Below are 19,023 nucleotides of genomic sequence, written 5' to 3' on the forward strand. Positions count from 1 at the left end.
CTGAACCCAGGAGGCAGAGGTTGCGGTGAGCCGAGATCGCGCCATTGCACTCCAGCCTGGGTAACAAGAGCGAAACTCCGTCTCAAAAAAAAAAAAATAATAAATAATAAATAAAAATTAAAAAATAAAAATAAATAAAAATCTTTAGACAGACTTCATGAAGGAAAGACATATACACATCCTACTTGTTTAATAAATACTCTAATCATTAGGAACTCTAGGGAAGAGAAGTTGGTAATTATTTAATGAACTTTCTGTGTAGTCACTTTCACATAAAGTATAGCTAGGGACTCAGAAGTAGCCTTTTACTGCAGCCCTGAAATTACTACCATTAGTAATGTAAAATTACTTTTCCTAATGTGCCTAGCAGTCTCATTTGCCTATACCACAGGTCCTCAAATAACATTGTCTTGTTCAACGTTGTTTCACTATAAACTGATGAGGGAAAATTGATTTCCTGCTGGGGCCACTCTCTGTGTAGGATTTGCACTTTCCTCCCATGTCTGTGTGGGTTTTCCCCAGGACTCTGTTTTCCTCCCACATCCCAGGGACATGCATGACAGCTGAATTGGAGTGTCTACATAGTCCCAGTCTGAGTGAGCATGGGTTTGTGTGTGAGTGCACCCTGTGATGGGATGGCACCCTGGCTAGGGTTGGTAACCACCTTTCACCCTGAAGCTGCTGGGATAGGCTGTGGCCACCCACAGCCCTGAACTTGAAGACGTGGGTAAATAATTATCTTACTTTTATTAATCTTTCTTAAATGCATACATAGTTCACATTTATTTCAATGATTAATATTAGAAGTGCTTTGGTCTTTATTTAGAAGTTTGGTAATGTTTTTGTGTCCAGGAATACACCATAGGAATTTAACTCTTGTTTCTTTTTTTTTTTTTCAAGTACAATTTCCATTTTATTTTTCTCCAGAGAATAGTTGTCTTCAATCTTTTACTCAGCTCGTTTTTTTTTGTTTTTTTTTTTTTGAGACGGAGTTTCGCTCTTGTTACTCAGGCTGGAGTGCAATGGCGCGATCTCGGCTCACCGCAACCTCCACCTCCTGGGTTCAGGCAATTCTCCTGCCTCTACTCAGCTCCTTACATGGGTTTTGGTGGGGGTCGTGGGGCAGCACCCGCAGGTCTAAATCGGGGTAGGGGTGTTCGGTCCTTCCGGGCTTCACGAGATCGATTCCTGACTACTTTGCTGTGAATTGCACAACTCACACAGTAATGTAGCTTCACATAGAGCTTGGGAAGTACATAAGCATCAAAGACGCTCGCTTCAGAAATATCCCTGACAGCTGCGGCCTCCACTATGTTTCAAATAACGGACTTCTTAATGGCCTTGTCCTTGGGCACGCATCGGGCACAGTTCGTGCAGCGAATAGGCTGAACATGGCCGCGGCCCTTTTTGGCACGACCATTGTTCCTTCTTTCTTTGTCATCTTGGAAGCTCGCAGCGGAGAAACTAACTCTTGTTTCTATCAATTAGCCTATGGTAGAATTGGCTTAACTAGAAATCATTTTGCTTAAAGTCATAATTTTTAAGAACCTATCAACGACATTAACCGAGGACATACTGTAATTGCTCAAGAATTGTAGTCTTTGAATTCATTCCTGGATGAGAGAGAAGATATTTCTTTTCTTTTCTTTTCTTTTGAGACGGAGTTTCGCTCTTGTTACCTAGGCTGGAGTGCAATGGTGCGATCTCAGCTCACCGCAACCTCCGCCTCCTGGATTCAGGCAATTCTCCTGCCTCAGCCTCCTGAGTAGCTGGGATTACAGGCACGCGCCACCATGCCCAGCTAATTTTTTGTATTTTTAGTAGAGACAGGGTTTCACCATGTTGACCAGGATGGTCTCGATCTCTTGACCTCGTGATCCACCCGCCTCGGTCTCCCAAAGTGCTGGGATTACAGGCATGAGCCACCGCGTCCGGCCCGAGAGAAAAGATATTTCTATAATATATACTCTTATTTAAGAAACCAGGGGTTTTCCAAAGAATGAAAATATCACAGTGCTTCTCTGTATGATCACACTGTATCAAGAAAAGATGGACCCACAGAGGCTGAAGCAAAACTCTTGCAGATGTAATAGCTGCCACCTCGCTGCTTCCTCATTGTTTTTCTAGGTCTAATGAAGACATAAAGATTGAGGGCTTGGCCTCACCCTGGTGACATGATCAAAAATGGAACCGTGGTAGTAAAACTGAGAGCATCAGAAGAATCATTACATTCAGGGGAAGGAAAGGTCTCGAAAAGGGGAGATTACTCTGAATAATTCATGCTTCTTTTCTCCTTTTTCCCGTGTGAAATTCAGTGTTTCCTTTATCATTTTTTTGAGAAGAAGGCTATGCTCAGGATCTTTAGAAGCTGGTGGTAACTTCACAATCACTGGCTCCATTAGGCAATAAGAGACTTGGTAAAGGAGAAACAGACTATGAAGGTAAAATATTCTACCCAGAATGGCCACTCTGCGTGCTTTAAGAATGAATCCAAGTTTTGAAAGTTGTGGGAATGTGTTCAGTCGAAATTTTTCAATTGCTTGCACTGGGGAACCACCCGCATCACTAGGCTTGGGGATTATGAACCAAAACCAGGGATTCCAGCCTCTGAGTCAGGACGAGTGCCTTGAAAGGGAGGATGCAGGGAACTGGGCTCAGTGCCGCTCCTAAAATACCATTCCCCTCCTGGAGGTCAGGTCTGGCAGGGTTTAATGACTCAATTCATGCAGTGAGTGGCATCTTGGTAGCTCAAGGGAAGTAGGCAACACCACTCAACACAAACTGGGATTGGAGGTTGTTGGGTGGAGTGGCTATGAGCTGGACACCTAAGAGGTTGTCTTCTCGGAGAGGTCAAAGAAAGCTTTTGCCAAGCCTGTTAGATGAGTCAACAGATAGAGACTTCCATCTCTGTTTTCATCCATCCTAATTTTTTAATAGCACCAAATATATAGAAAGTCCAGAAATGAATTATCTGATGTTGTATATTTATAACAGATGTTAGATGGTTGGTTGATTAGTGTTAGTTATTTCCAATGCATGGGTTGCCTCTGGCATAAGTGTTGAATGAAACAAATCAAAAATATTTTTATGTATACATATAATGTACCCAAAAAATTTAAAAATAAAAGTAAAAATAAAAAATAAAATATTTTTAGTAAGCAGCATAGCAAGACCCTGTTTCTACAAAAAAATAAAAAATTATCTAGGTGTGGTGGTGCACATCCGTAGTTCTAGCTACTCAGGAGGCTGAGGCAGGTGGATCGCTTAAGCCTAGAAGTTCAAGGCTGCAGTGAGCTATGATTGCACCACTGCACTAAGCCTGAGTGACAGAGTGAGACCTCATCTCTTTAAAAACAATTTTTTTTAGTTAAAATATTATTTCAAAAGGACCTAGTTAAAGGTTAATTTTCTGACATACAAAGTGAGCAGACCAAATGGGTTTAAAACTTTTATTTTTTGAGACGGAGTTTCGCTCTTGTTATCCAGGCTGGAGTGCAATGGCGCGATCTCGGCTCACCGCAACCTCCGCCTCCTGGGTTCAGGCAATTCTCCTGCCTCAGCCTCCCGAGTAGCTGGGATTACAGGCACACGCCACCGTGCCCAGCTAATTTTTTGTATTTTTAGTAGAGACGGGGTTTCACCATGTTGACCAGGATGGTCTTGATCTCTTGACCTCGTGATCTACCCGCCTCGGCCTCCCAAAGTGCTGGGATTACAGGCGTGAGCCACCGTGCCTGGCCGGGTTTAAAACTTTAAATAGCATGATTCATCTGGCAAGACCATTCCTTTTTATTTTTTCCTGCGCCTTTATCTGCAAAGCTCTAAAATGGCCTTAGGAATAAAGCAAGGTAGCTAATATTTTTAAAGCAAATTCAAGAGCAAGACAGAAATGAAATGATCCCTTCTTATCTGCATCTTCCCCTGATACCTCTGCAGTCTGACCCTAGGGAATGAGTGCTATGTGGATCAGATCAAGAGAGATGATTTGTTTACTACTTCTGAAGACTCTGAAGCTTTTGCTAACCCTAAAAGTGACCTAACCTCTTGGGGACAGAGGGCCATTTAGTCTTGAATAATATAGACCAACCAAGAACTCCTATGGACCTGTAAGCCCTTACCCATGTAGCTACCGAAGTGAGCTTTGGGGAGAGAGAATTGCCATCCCCCCAGACATTGTAAGGCAGTCCCCTTGAGGCAGCCACAAGTCAACCGCTCACATCTTTGGCTGGTGCCCCTCAGCAGACTAGCTCTAGTTATAAGGGGATGTTCTAAATAACCCCAATGGAACAATCCACAGTCACTTACTAAGTACCCAATAAACCCACGTATAACTCCCTCCTACCTACTCTTGGGTAGATAGCCTCTGAAGAGCCTCTGGATTCACAAAACCCACCCTGAAATGAATATTTCTCCAAAGAGTGCTTGGGGTCTCTTCCACATCTCCACATTGCACTTCCCTTCCCTTTCATGCCCACAGCAAGGCCTATCACTGCAAACTGGCGATGAGGCAAGGTGGCTGGGAGGTGCGCCTACCTGGGGGAGTTCTGTTGTTTTTATAACCAGTGCCAGCTCTGAGTGTGTGGTGAGTAAGAGCCTCTTCCTCTTCCCTCTGGGCTGCCCTCCTCTCCCATGCCAATCTCATTGCTGGCCTGTTGCAGATATGGTGGTAAGCAAGGGTGGCTGCCTGGCTCTGATGCTTCCCAGACTTGGGACCGCAAAGTCAAGAAGACAACAAAATGTGTAAGTGAGGGCTTCGTGGGCCTGTGTTTCCTAGTAGGCGGTATTCCTGCGTGAAGTTTTCTGGGGAGAAGGGACAAATGTGAAGACAGCACTACAGCGTTATTCTTACTTGCCCCATTAAGTAAATGGGAAGTTCTCACTTGGCACACAAGAGTGAAATGGATGTTAACTGCCTCTTCCAGTCACCTCTGGGCTGATTTTAGATTAGACGACCTTTTCTCTAAAGGAACATTGTTTCTGCAAACATCCCTTTTAAAACTAGAAATAATTTCTGCTTGTTCACTCTTATGTTAGAAAGTTATGATACAAGAGTAATTATGGTTACTGTTGTAACCATAATTTTGCTTATACATTGGTTTTGCTATTTTCCTTTCTGAATGGTGTTTGTTTTAGATTGTAGCTCCTCTCTTGTGTTACGTTGCTAACATTTTTGTCAGCTGCCAGATTATTACAAGCAGATAAACGGGGAGTTTTCTTCTAGAGAGACCTCCATGGTTCATGCTCAAAGAATTTTGTTTTGTATACCCTGTGGTGGGGGGGGGAATAATTCGTTGGTGTCTTTGTGTGCGTGTCTATGTGTGTTGTTAGCTGTAACCTGCAAAGATTTCTGCATTTTTAAGCATAAAGATCGGTTTCTCACTTTGTAACATGATTTCTTTTCAAACGTGTCATGTAATTGAATCCAGCTTTGAGTGACACTTTAAAAAATACTCTCCTGCGTCAAAAGTGCTTATTTAAACCAGGTGCTCTTCACGCTCACCTGCTGGCATGTTTGATGAGCAGCCAGCCACAACTGGGTGCCAAATCCATTCTAAATATGGGAGTCTGTGCTTGAGAAGACTAGTCATACTAATTATTCAGACCTCCTCCTTGGAAGTAATGTGCCAAAATCACAGAAGCAGAAAAGCCAGAAACAGTATGAGGCTTGGTATTGAGGAACCATAAAAATCAGAATTTTGCCTCATAATACTGTTTTGTTCTTGGGCTATGTCCTTTCCAGCTCTGAGCTCATCAGCCCTTGTTCTATCTCTGAGCTGGTTGGCATCATTGCCGTTCTACAGATGGAGAATGGGAGACACAGCTGTGCAAGCCAAAATGCCTGAAAGCCAGATGATCTCGCTGAAACTGGGAGCCAGCACCCCTGGTGTCTCTCTAGCTCCTTGCTGCCTGTGAACCTGCAGCTTAAAAGAGGAGAGCTGGAGGCTAATTCGGAACCACCTAGAGTTGCCTGCAAGCAATCTGTATTTGAATTGCCTCTCAGAGGCCAGGTGAAACCAAGTAGTGGGTCAAACCAAAAGGGCTGCACGGGTCCATAAATGGGAAGAAGGCTAAAAGTGAGGAGATAGGGGATCGAAGTCCAGGAATGTAGGGAATATGCTGGAATATGCGTTTTATGCAGGCCATCCCTCTTTTAACTGTGGGCTGAAATATACTGGATAGTATCTGTTGCACAGAAAGTACAATGTCCCACTGGTAGGAAAGATTTAAAGACCATGCATTATTTTAAATCATTAATGCAGGAAATATTTCTTGAGGCTCCCCCATGAGCCAAGTCCTATCATATTCAGCTTTGTAACTTGAGTGCCTATCATTCAGTGGATGGACAGGAAGGATGCCTTGATGAATGGATGAACACATTGTTCATGAGATTTTAAGGACTCTCCATCTTCTCCATCTTCTCCCTGCTCTTCTTCCCTTGGAACAGCCCATTCAATCCCACAGAGACACCTGTTTCACCCCTCCCACAACCACCCACCCACAGGAAGGAGAATTTCCTTAATGAAGGCAAGTAAACACAGGCCTGTATGCCCATAGGGAGGAAGCCTTTCTGCACTTTTACCCAGATTGAGTCAGAGAAAACCATGTCAGGAAGAAAGGCACACCCTAGCCGACTCACAGAAGTAACATTTGCATGTCACAGGCTTCACCCCAGCAAGCCAACACACAGGTGCATAATCTCTGGGCCAGGCAACCAGAGCAAATTTGCCTCCATAATCTTCAGAGCTCCACCTTCCTTCCTTCATCATCTCTTGAGCTTGCTTCCAAAGACATAAGCATGTTAGACATAAGCGGCCAAGATCTGGGAAAGGCACACCAAACACCATTATTTATTGAATGCCCTCAGTGCATTGGCCTCAAACCAAATACAGAATTAGATTACTGTCCCTGACCAGTTGGTTCACATTTTAAACAAATAAATAGGCAGGTAGAGGTGAACTAAATAGAAAGGAAGGTGGAAATATACTCCAGGGAGAGGCTGGTGCTGGGGAGGAGAAACCGGTCAGAGCCTGTCATTTTCAGAGCTTAAGTAGGACAGGATCTCAAAATATTTCAGATCCAGCTCCATGTTTTTGATCATCCAGAAGGAGGGCAAATTTGGTTGAGAGCAGGAGAAAAGATGAGCCCAACACTTATGTCCTCAATGTTGGTTCATTCTTTCCTGATTGTTTCTATCTTTGGGCCACTATTGTGTCTTATGAGTGCTTCTGAGTAGGACATGGCCAATGTACTTTGTTACAAAGTGACAAAGCGATTATTTGTCTACTTTCTATCTCTTCTAATGGATCATGAGCTCAGTGAGGGCAAGGACTTTGTCTTCCTCATCTCTGAATGTCTAAAGCCTGATCAATCAATGCTTGAATACACATATGACACCCCAACCCCTAAAGCCATGTAACAGGGTAAGGATGAGTGCAATTGGGTCTCAAATTAGAACAGGGGCCAGGATTTGAGGTGTTCAAGAAATTTAACATAGAGGTGACTGGATTTGAATGGTTGACGGCTTTCTTAAATATGCGAGTTTGATGCCACTGGGATTTTGAGATGATGGGATTAAGCGGGTTGGGAGGAGGCTGGTTGCTGGAGGCAAAGGGTCAGGATTAGGAATGCTCTCATGGTTCTTGGGGAACAGTGAGTGGACCAGTGTGGCAGGATGAGGCCATTGTGTGAAAGGACAAAGTTATTTGAAATTTAAACTTTTGGCAATGAGAAACCACTGAAGCCATTTAAGCCAAGCTATACAGAGATAAAAGGAAAACTCAAAAGAACTGAGTCCAGGTAATAGGTTAGAGCATGAGGTGCCAGGAACAAGGGCTCTATGAAGGAATGGAAGGCAATAGCCCATGAGTGTGTAATAAAATGCTGATCTGGGTGGGGCAGAAGGGCTGGGGGAATACCTGTGAGGATTCTGGAGTATGTATGGGGGAGGGGAGATCTGAGATTAATGTATCATTTGTATCCAGAGTTTTCTCTGTGAGGTTAAAAGAAGATAACTAAACTCCTTATTGGGTGTTTGCTGTATGCCAGTCACTGTTCTGGGCATTTCACAAACAGTAGCTCAATTCATCCACAGAACACCCCTTTGTAGTAGTAGTATTGGTCCACTTGACAGATAAACTGAGGCATAGAGAGATTAAGGCACTTGCCCAACGTCATACAGTTATAAAACAGAGAGCTGCCGGGCGCGGTGGCTCACGCCTGTAATCCCAGCACTTTGGGAGGCCAAGGCGGGTGGATCACGAGGTCAAGAGATCGAGACCATCCTGGTCAACATGGTGAAACCCCGTCTCTACTAAAAATACAAAAAGTTAGCTGGGCATGGTGGTGCATGCCTGTAATCCCAGCTACTCAGGAGGCTGAGGCAGGAGAATTGCCTGAACCCAGGAGGCGGAGGTTGCGGTGAGCCGAGATCGCGCCATTGCACTCCAGCCTGGATAACAAGAGCGAAACTCCGTCTCAAAAAAAAAAAAAAAAAAAAAAACAGAGAGCCAGGATTCAGACCAGGATGTAAGGCTGCCCAGGCCCAAATCTTAACCACAAATACCTGCTTCGGCAGGTTCAAGGGAAGATTTAAAACATGATGAAAGAGGTTCTAAACAGTGATGTGTTATCATTTTGGAAAGAGACCAGAGAAGCATTTCCTGCATCCATTTTTCTATCATTATGATTAATTGCCTACTTTAGTTTAAGGTGATCAGTATACAGTAAATTAAAAAATCTGTAATAGGATAATATGTTTTTTATTTTGCCTTTTAAACATTGATTTTTCTCATTAAAAAATTAATGTTTATCATAAGAATTCAAATCTTACAGAAATAACAGATACAGAGAGTGAATATCCCATGTAATCCTAATTATCCCCCTACCCCCAAATCACTATTTACTATTGGGTAGAAATTCCTCCAGCTGTTTTCTTTTTTTTTTTTTTTTCTTTTTCTGAGATGGAGTTTTGCTCTTGTTGCCTAGACTGGAGTGCAATGGCACGATCTCAGCTCAGTCCATCCTCCGCCTCTTGGGTTCAAGCTATTCTCCTGCCTTAGCCTCCAAAGTAGCTGGGATTACAGGCAAGCACTACCACACCTGGCTAATTTATTATTTTCAGTTGAGACAGGTTTCACCATGTTGGTCAGGCTGGTCTCAAACTCCTGACCTCAGGTGATCTGCCCGCCTTGGCCTCCCAAAGTGGTGGGATTACAGGCGTGAGCCACTGCGCCTGACTTACCTTTTTCTTTTATATCGGCTTCTGTATTACCATCATTTATGTCAATAGTAATCCTTTTTCTCCAAAGGTGATTATACTGTTTTATAACAATGCTTTTTCATTTAATAAATAGGATACATTTCCATGTCAGGACATATAGGTTTTCTTTTTTAAGTTTTATTTTTAATTGAAACATAGTAATTATATATATTTAAGGTGTACAATGTGATGATTTGATATATGTATACACTGTGTAATAATGAAATCAGGGTAATTAGCAAGGACATACAGTTTTGTATTATTTCCTTTAAAAGTTGTATAGAACTCACTTTCACTTTCAGCATCACTCCGTCTGTATTCACATTCTTTTCCAATCACCAGAGCAACAGGTTTGATGTGACCTAGATTCTTACCTCAATGCCACTTTTGTTCCTTTTGTGTCTTGGACAAGACTCAAGGAAAAGCAAGTTCAAATGGCGCTCAGTTTTCTGTTTCTGTGAAAACAATAGAAGCTAGCACTTACCTAGTACTTATTATGAGCCAGCAACTATTCCTAGCTCCATTGTACAGATGAGGAGACTGAGGCCTAGAGAGATTAAGTAATTTACTTGCTCAGGGTCATACAGTTAGAAAGTCAGAACTTGAACCCTGGCTGTTTGATGCCAAAGTCTGTATATTTAGCACCACACTGTCTTTTTATCTATTTTACAAGTCTTTTACCTAAATTAATTAATACAAAGTGGCTTCCATAGCATTATGTGGTCAACCATAGTGTAAAAGTTAGTCAATAAAGATAAGCCCTACCACTTCTCTCTGTGGTGCATCTAGCAGCAGAAAGCAGGGAGTTGAGTTGTCTGAAGGAGCATCTTCCTTTCTGTGGCCTCTTTCTCCAGCCTCTCTCCACCGGTCACTATTAACCTCGAGTGTGACCCTTAACATCCCCAGAGGATGCCTCCTAGGACTCAAACCTCATTTAGTGTCTGTCCTGCTGATGGACGCCATGATTGGAGTTGTTGAAGGTTCTTTGGGTGACATGGTGGTCCCCACGTCCCAGCTGGGCAACACGATGGCCACAGAAAGGCCATGTCTATCCACCCAGCACAACAAGCGCAGAAATTTCCAAAGAGCCTATATAAGTAGATGAGCGTAGAAAAATAATCCTCGGGGAGCATCCTTAAAAGGAGTGTTTTGTTTGTTTGTTTGTTTTGCTTTGTTTTAATTTTTGTCTAAATAAACTAGACTGCTTTAACATACTGGCTCTTTTAATGAACTAAAGTAATTATCTCCTTAGCTGTGTGCTAGGAAAGCCAACACAAAGACATAAGAAAAATCCCACAGTCCTAGATTCCTAAAACCATTCACATTTGATCCCATTCTTAAGATATCTCATTATAAATATGCCAGTATTCCAAAATCTGGAAAAATCACAAACTCAAAACACTTTGCTTCCAAGTATTTCAGATAAGAGTTACTTAGCCTGCCTCACACTCCCCGGGATAGGCATCTTCATAGAACTTTGGGGTGAGAAGGGACCAAAGATTTAAGAAGTTCCATTTCTTCTCTGAACCGTTTTCCAGCAGTCCCTCAAAGTGGGCAACTAGCTTCCGTCTGAACACAGTCAAGGAAGGTGAACTCACTAAGTTGGAAAGAGACTATTTCATTTTCAGAACTTGTTAAATTGCAGCAGTGTTCTTCTTTCTGGTAACTCCATATCTGCTGTCCCAAAACTTCAATTCTTTCATCCTTCTGGGACCAAATGGAAAATATCAAATAGTTTTTACACTTTACCACCTTCCAATGTTTAAGAATAGTCAAAATTTCCTTGCCAAATTGTCTCTTTTCCAGGTTAAGGTCTTTGATTCAATCTTCAACTATTATTCCCATGTCATGATCTAGCATTTTGGATGGTTACGGTCCCTCTTCTTTCATATGTCCTAAATTGTCCATGTTGCTTCAGACTGTGGCATTTAACACATAACACAGTAGTTCAGGGAAGACTAGATAAGGACAACCACTTGCCTTGCTCTTCATGGTCTTCTTCTATTAGGTGTGCTAAGCTTAAGATTTCATCCAATTCTTCAAAAGCAGGGGAAATTGAGGAACTCTATTCTGGAAAGTTTGTAAAGAAATCAACCCATCATGGAATGGCTATTGTGAAAAACACAAAAAAATAACACATATTGGCCAGCATGCAGAGAAAAGGCAACTCTTATATAGAAAATAGTGTGGCAATTTCTCTAAAAACTGAAAACAGAACTACCTTTGGCCCTAGCCATCCCACTACTGGGTATCTATCCAAAGGAAAAGAAATCAGTGTATCAAAAGGATACCTGCACTTGCATTTTGAACACTATTCACAATAACAAGATATGGAATCAACCTAAGTGTTCATCAGCAGACAGATGGATAAAGAAAATGTGGTATCTATACATAGTGGAATACTATTTGGCAATAAAAAAGAATGAAATCATTTCATTTGCAGCAACATGGGTGGAACTGGAGGTTCTTAACATTAAGCAAAATAAGCCAGGTATAAAAGGACAAATATCATCACATGTTTTCACTCATATGTGGGTGCTAAAAAAGTTGATCCCATGGAGGTAGAGAGTAGAGTGTTAGATATTAAAGGCTGGGAAGTGTAACTGGGTGGACGGTGGTGATGAAGAGAGGTTGGTTAATGGGTACAAACATACAGTTAAAGGAATAAGTTCTAACGTTTGACAGCAGAGTAGGGTGACTATAGTTCAAAACAATGTATTGTATATTTCAAAGTAGTTAGAAAAGAAGACTTGAAAAGTTCCCAAAACACATAGAAATGATGAATACTCCAGGTGATAGATACCGTAAATACTCCAACTTAATTATTACACATTCTATGCATGTAACAAAATATCACGTGTACCCCATAACTATGTACAAATATTATGTATTAATAAAAATGAATAAATAGAAATCAACTTGTCAATTTACTTTTCTTCAAATAATAATACAGGAAGCCAGGTGCAGTGGATCATACCTGTAATCCCAGCGCTTTGAGAGGCCAAGGCAGGCAGATCACTTGAGCCTAGGAGTTCAAGACAAGCCTAGGCAATATGGTGAAACCCCATCTCTACAGAAAAATACAAAAATTATCTGGGTATGGTGATGTATACCTACAGTCCCAGCTACTTGGGAGGCTGAGGTGGAAGGATTGCTTGAGCCCTGGAGGTTGAGGCTGTGGTGAGCCATGATCATGCACAGCTGCACTCCAACCTGGGTGACACATCTAGACTCTGTCTCAAATAATAATAATAATAATAATGCAGAAAAAACTATGGACTTGAATATTTCATTTTGTGTATTGTAGTATCTTTCTTACGTACCATTTTTTGTAATAATATTTATCCATGGTCTCATCTGTAAGATAGGAATTGTGTAAAAAAATGCAGGCCATGCACAGTGGCTCATACCTGTGGTCCCAGCACTTTGGGAGGCCGAGACAGGAGGCTCACTTGAGACCAGGAGTTCAAGACCACCCTGTGCAACATAGTGAGACCCTGTCTCTACAAAACATTGAAATATTAGCCATGCATGGTAGTGTGTGCCTGTCGTCCCAGCCACTAAGGAGGCTGAGATGGGAGGATTGCTTGAGCCCAGGAAGTTGAGGCTGCAGTGAGCTATGAGTGTACCACTGCACTCTAGCCTTGCTGACAGAGTGAGACCCTATCTTTAAAAAAAGAAAAAAAAAAACAAACCAATGCTTAACTTTTCATAAGTGTCTGAGTAATAATCCCTGTGGTACCAAATATTGTGGCCTCTTAAAAGTAAGAGATGAAATATTGTAGAGTATTTATTTATGCCAGTGATTCTTTGAAATGGATGGTTAGGCTGTTAAAGACCTGAATTTTTTTTTTAGCAGCCACCTCCTCACCTCACTCTTTACTGCCACCTTGATAGCGTCATGTTTATATGAATCTGTTCAGATTGCCTTGAAAGAGCTCACTCCTTCCCTCCTCCACTGAGGATTTAGGTACCTACTCCAGATCCAAATTAGTTGTTGTATCACTAGAAAAAAAAAGTAATAGAGTAGATCTATCTCGAAAGGCTTTCTTTGATTAGAAACTGTGACCATGTACATGTAAGACTTGATTATAACTTTAGACTTATATGGAGAAATTACTGCTAGAATATACAAGGCAACATGTGGCAGTGGATATATGAAGGTGGAAAAATACATGAGATGTCCTTACATCATTTTCTAAAAAGCATATGATTGGGGGTGTGGTATAGGAGAGTATCGCAGAAAATTATCACATATAGGAAACTATTGTCAAAATTAACAGTGCCCCTAAGCCATTGACTAAATATAAAAAGGAGGACAAAATTCTTTAAGACAAATAAACTTTAAGGCCGGGCGTGGTGGCTCACACCTGTAATCCCAGCACTTTGGGAGGTCAAGGTGGGCAGATGATCTGAAGTCAGGAGTTCGAGACCAGCCTGACCAACATGAAGAAACCCTGTCTCTACTAAAAATACAAAATTAGCTAGGCATGGTGGTACATGACTGTAGTCCCAGCTACTCAGGAGGCTAAGGCAGGAGAATCACTTGAACCCAGGAGGCGGAGGTTGCAGTGAGACAGGATCACGCCATTGCACTCCAGCCTGGGTGACAGAGCGAGACACCGTCTCAAAAAAAAAAAAAAAAGACAAACTTTAAATAAAGGCCACTAATTATAGCAGGGAATGTGTTGGATAACAGTAGGTATATGTAATTATATAGTAATTATGTTGAAAATGTAATCACATGCCACCAGCTAGCTAGTTAACCATTTTGCTGGGGGATGAATCTACCCCCAGCAACCACCTCCTTCTGATCTCAGAGACCCACATTGACTTTGTTAGAATGTGTGATATGGTTTCTTCTTAGAAGGCTGACCTTTTCTTGGCCAATTAAAAGATGCTGCTTTGAGGATATTGGAACCCATACTCAAAGGGATAAAAGGAAATTGAAACTTCTATTAAAAGGAGCTAATGATGCCTAGAGTGGTTGGGATTAAAAAAGAACAAAGTCAGTCTTAAAAAGATCGCCCAAATCAAAGAACTGCTTCTCTCATCAAATACCAGAAGACAGCAAAATGATTTTTAATGAAAAGTGGGGCAATGGACTCAGCCTTTTCTGGATCCTAGGCTTCAATCAAAACCACTGAGAAGTTTTGAGCAAAATTCTTTGAACTTTTGGGAGAATTATGCTACATAAATTTGACACGGTGTTGTAAAAGGTAAACTAGCTTTCCTCCCAAATTAGATAGTCAAGAAGAGTATCAGAAGGGTAACTATGAAAAATCATACATATAAGAGTGCATTATAATTGATTCCCTGTCTGACACAAAATAATTCCTGGGTTAAAATCGAGCTTTTGATGATAGACGTGTAGGAAATCACTGTCAAAGTTGTCCTGTGGTGGACAATTGTTAGGTGATTGCTGTGATTGTAATTAGCACAACCTTGGTAGGTTGTACATTCCCTAATACACATTATTAGTCCACTCGGGCAGCCATAACAAAATACCACAGACCACGTGGCTTAAAGAACAGAAATGTATTTTTGACAGTTTTGGCAGCTGTAAAGTCCAAGATCAAGGTTCTTGCATGATTCAGTTTCTGGTGAGGGCACTCTTCCTGGCTCACAGGTGGCTTCCTTCTCATTATGTTCTCACATAGCATTTCCTAGGTGGATATGCTTGGAGAGAGTTAGAAAATGAACTCTCCAATGTCTCTACTTATAAGGATACTAATCCTGTCTGATCAGGGCCCTATCTTTAAGACCTCATCTTCAAATACAGCCACAGTGAGAGTTAGGGCTTCAACATGATAATTTGAACGGTACATAAACATTTAGTCCAGCAAATCAAAACTATAATGAGATAGCTCACCTCAGTTAAAATGGCTTATATTCAAAAGACAGGCAATGACAAATGCTGGCAAGGATGTAGAGAAAAGGGAATCCTCATACACTGTTGGTGGGAATATAAATTAGTACAACCACTATGGAGAACAGTTTGGAGCCTTCTCAACAAAATAAAAAGATCTACCATATGATCCAGCAATCCCACTGCAGGGTATATACCCCAAAGAAAGGAAATCAATATATCAAAGAGGTATTTGCACTCCTGTGTTTGTTGCAACATTCTTTACAATAGCTAAGATTTTGAAGCAACTTAAGTGTCCATCAACAGATGAATGGATAAAGAAAATGTACTTATACACAATGGAGTACTATTTAGCCATAAAAAAGATTAGAACCAGTCATTCACAACATGAATGGAACTGGAGATCATTATGTTGAATGAAATAAGCGAGGCACAGAAAGACAAACATTGTATGTTCTCATTTATTTGTGGGATCTAAAAATCAAAACAATTGCGCTCATGGACATAGAGAGTAGAAGGAAGCTGCCACAGGCTGGGAAGGGTAGTGCTGGGCTTGGTGGGGAGGTGAGGATGGTCAATGGGTAAAACAAATGGTTAAAGGGCAAAAACAAAATGGAAAGAATGAATAAGACCTACTATTTGAAAGTACAACAGGGTGACTATAGTCAATAATAACTTAATTGTATATTTTAAAATAACCTAGAGTGTAATTGGATTATTAGTAACTCAAAGGAAAGATGCTTGAGAGGATGGATACCCAATTCTCCATGATGTGGTTGTTTCACATTGCATGCCTATCAACACATCTCATGTACCCCATAAACATATATACCTACTATATACTCACAAAAAATAAAAATATATTTTTTAAAAAACCATTTAGTCCATACCAGGCTGGGTATGGTATCATCCTAGATTGAGACCATCCTGGCTAAGAGAGTGAAACCCCATCTCTACTAAAAATTAAAAAAAAAAAAAATTTAGCCGGGTGTGGTGGCACACGCCTGTAATTCCAGCTACTTGGGAGGCTAAGTCAGGAGAATCGCTTCAACCTGAGAGGTGGAGGTTGCAGTGGGTCAAGATCATGCCACTGCACTCCAGCCTGGGTGACAGAGCAAGACTCTGTCTCAAAACAAACAAGCAAAACAAAACCAAAAAAACGACGCCATCTAGTCCATACCACCATCTAACAATAAGCAAGAAAGAAGTCAGGGAATTCCTGGGCTTGTCAAGGGGCTGGGTTTCCTGCCACACTTGCATATCAATGGCTAATGTCTTTGCCACTTAGAGGATAGTTGGGAGGGTGGCTGGCAAGCAGTCAGGAAACCCAAAAGCCAGCTAGTCCTGTATTTTCTGTTTGTTTGAATTATAAATGAATTAATTGTCCAAACCAAAGAGCACAACCAGTAGAAGCCTCCTCCTTACAAATTTGCTTGAACTCCCTCAAGATATGTTTAATGGCAATGTAACCAATGGGAAATTCTCTGTCATAAACCATCAGTTTTGAACATGAGTCATCTATCCAGCAAATCGGAGTATTGGCAAAGGAAGCTTCATGGCATCCAGCTTTATTGCCCCTGCACTTCAACCTGCTGTGGTTTTAATGGTGGCTAAAAATCATTATTTTAGGATTGAAAATCTTTTCTAGAAAGCTGGTCATTCCTATTTATACTGGGACTCAAGGCTACCTTAAGGGACCCAGGATGCCTCATCTCAGCTTGGAAATTCTAGAATGAATTATGTGTTCTAGGATGATTTAAGTGTTAAATTCAATTCCAAAAAAGGACACAACCATTTCTGGGCTTATATGTATTAGGCCGAGGCAAACTTACCCAATGTTGGCAGTTGGTTTTGGGGGTTTAATAATTTGAGCTAGATAAAGAAAACAGGAGTCGCTGAGACAAGAAAGATGGCTCTTCTCAAAAGTAAAAGACATCTGGACTGATAAGAGGGCAACTGAGTGAGGAGCTAAAGATAACCAAGAGAAACTGATCATAAATTTGCCTCAAGGTTCAGACAGCGGGTCATGCAGTTGAATTATAGGTAGAGGTCATGGTGGCAGCTTTAGAACTTGTGTCCTGATTTTGATGCCTCTAGGCAGCCTCCTCCTTCATCATGCTTCCATCTCCAAACATTGGGAGGTTGAATATGCATGTATGAAAAGAATTCCCAGTATAAACATGTATTATAGGTTACACATAGTTGATAGGACTATGAAGTCCTTGAGAAGTAGCTCAGCCTGTGTCGCATATCACAGGCTCCTGCCTTAACTGTGCTATGTCAAATGGCCAATAAAACTCATGCAACAGCATAGAAGTTTAATTTTTATATTTCCTTATGATCCCAGGGAGGCCAGGCCTTCCTGGAGAGGGTATTCCAGGCTATGAGTTCATGCAAGCAAGAGATGTGAGAGATATTCTTGAGTCTCTCTCTCTCTCTTTGTGTGTGTGTGTGTGTGTGTGTGTGTGTGTGTGTGTGTGTGTGTGTGTGTACACACAGATATAAAACATATATATATATATATATATATATAAAGACTCAAAAAACACTAGCTGGTGAGCTAATATAAGTTTTCCCTTATGATCTAGGCATTCTAGCTGGTTGTTGAGGGATGTTGACCTGGAGCAGAAATATCATGGTATGTTGAGAGAGGAGATGGGAGGAGAGGGCCATGCATCATATTCCATTGATTCTGAGTAGGACTTTTGCTATGTTTACAGTTTTGACTTCAAAACTATAACTACTCTCTCATGTCTGATGCTATGAAATGAGGTCATCTTATGCAGAATTGCTCAATAAACTTAAAGAAGCATGCCATACAATTATATGGTTTATATTGAGTATGATAATCATTTCTGCCACTAGTACCACTAAGCTGTCAGGGTTAGGAATCCTGTATTGAGCTCTTCCATGTGCCAGATCTTGTTCTAGATCAGGATTTTTCAGCCTTGGCACTGTTCGAGGTTGGATAGTTCTTTGTTGTTGGGGCTGTCCTGGGTATTGAAGGATGCCTAGTAGCATCCCTGGCCTTTACCTACTAAAGGTAGAAGCATAGCCCCCCTCCCCCAATTGTGGCAACTCAGGTGTCTCCAGACACTACAGGATGTCCTCTGGGAGCAAAATTCCCTCTGGTTGACAGCCAGCATTCTAGATATATGACATGTTGCATGACATGTGGCATATGCAAAAACCATGAACTGCAATGTCACATTCTTGTCTTCACTTCTTCATTCATTTTATTTAACTACTTAGTTTTTTTTGAAACAGAGTCTCACATTGTCACCCAGGCTTCAGTGCAGTGGCATGATCTTGGCTTACTGCAACCTCCGCCTCCTAGGCTCACGGCGTCCTCCCACCTCAGCCTCCCGATTACCTGGGACTACAGGGGCATGCTACCACACCTGGCTAATTTTTGTATTTTCAATAGAGACAGGGTTTCTCCATGTTGCCCAGGCTGGTCTCAGACTTCCAGACTCAGGCGATCTGCCCACCTCAGCCTCCCAAAGTGCTGGGTCTACGGCTCAGCTGAGTCACCATGCCCAGCTCATTCATTTGATTTACTGAGCCTTTGCAACATGCCACGAACTGTGCTGGGTGATGGGGATACAAATATGAGTAAGGCATGGTTTTTGCCTTAAGTAGAAGACTCTAGTAATGGAGAAAACTCATACATAGATAAATTACCAATCAAGTCGTAAATGTAACAAAACAGTCATGATAACAGACTTGAGTAGAGAGCTCCTGACCCAGCCGGGCAATAGAAGCTGGAGGCATCAAGAGAGGCTTTTCCAAGTTGCCTGGCCTGAGTTAAGTCTTTATATGGGTGGAGGAGGTGAGGACACTGAAGCAGAGGCATAATTCAGTGTTGCAGAGTTATTATTGAAACACAGGTGAA

General features: G+C 41.6%; 1 protein-coding gene and 1 pseudogene across 1 annotated transcript in view; one reads left to right on the forward strand and one right to left on the reverse strand.

Moving 5' to 3' along the window:
* SHROOM3 (shroom family member 3) overlaps nt 1–19,023 on the forward strand; it is a 199,288-nt gene that overhangs the window by 51,700 nt on the left and 128,565 nt on the right. The gene's annotated exons all lie outside the window — the stretch shown is intronic.
* Nucleotides 1,095–4,642, reverse strand: LOC135269489 (small ribosomal subunit protein eS26-like; annotated as a pseudogene).

Source organism: Aotus nancymaae, unplaced genomic scaffold (genome assembly GCF_030222135.1).
Source record: "Aotus nancymaae isolate 86718 unplaced genomic scaffold, 86718_ANA_hifiasm-v0.15.2.pri h1tg000006l, whole genome shotgun sequence".
NCBI classification, from domain to species: domain Eukaryota; kingdom Metazoa; phylum Chordata; class Mammalia; order Primates; family Aotidae; genus Aotus; species Aotus nancymaae.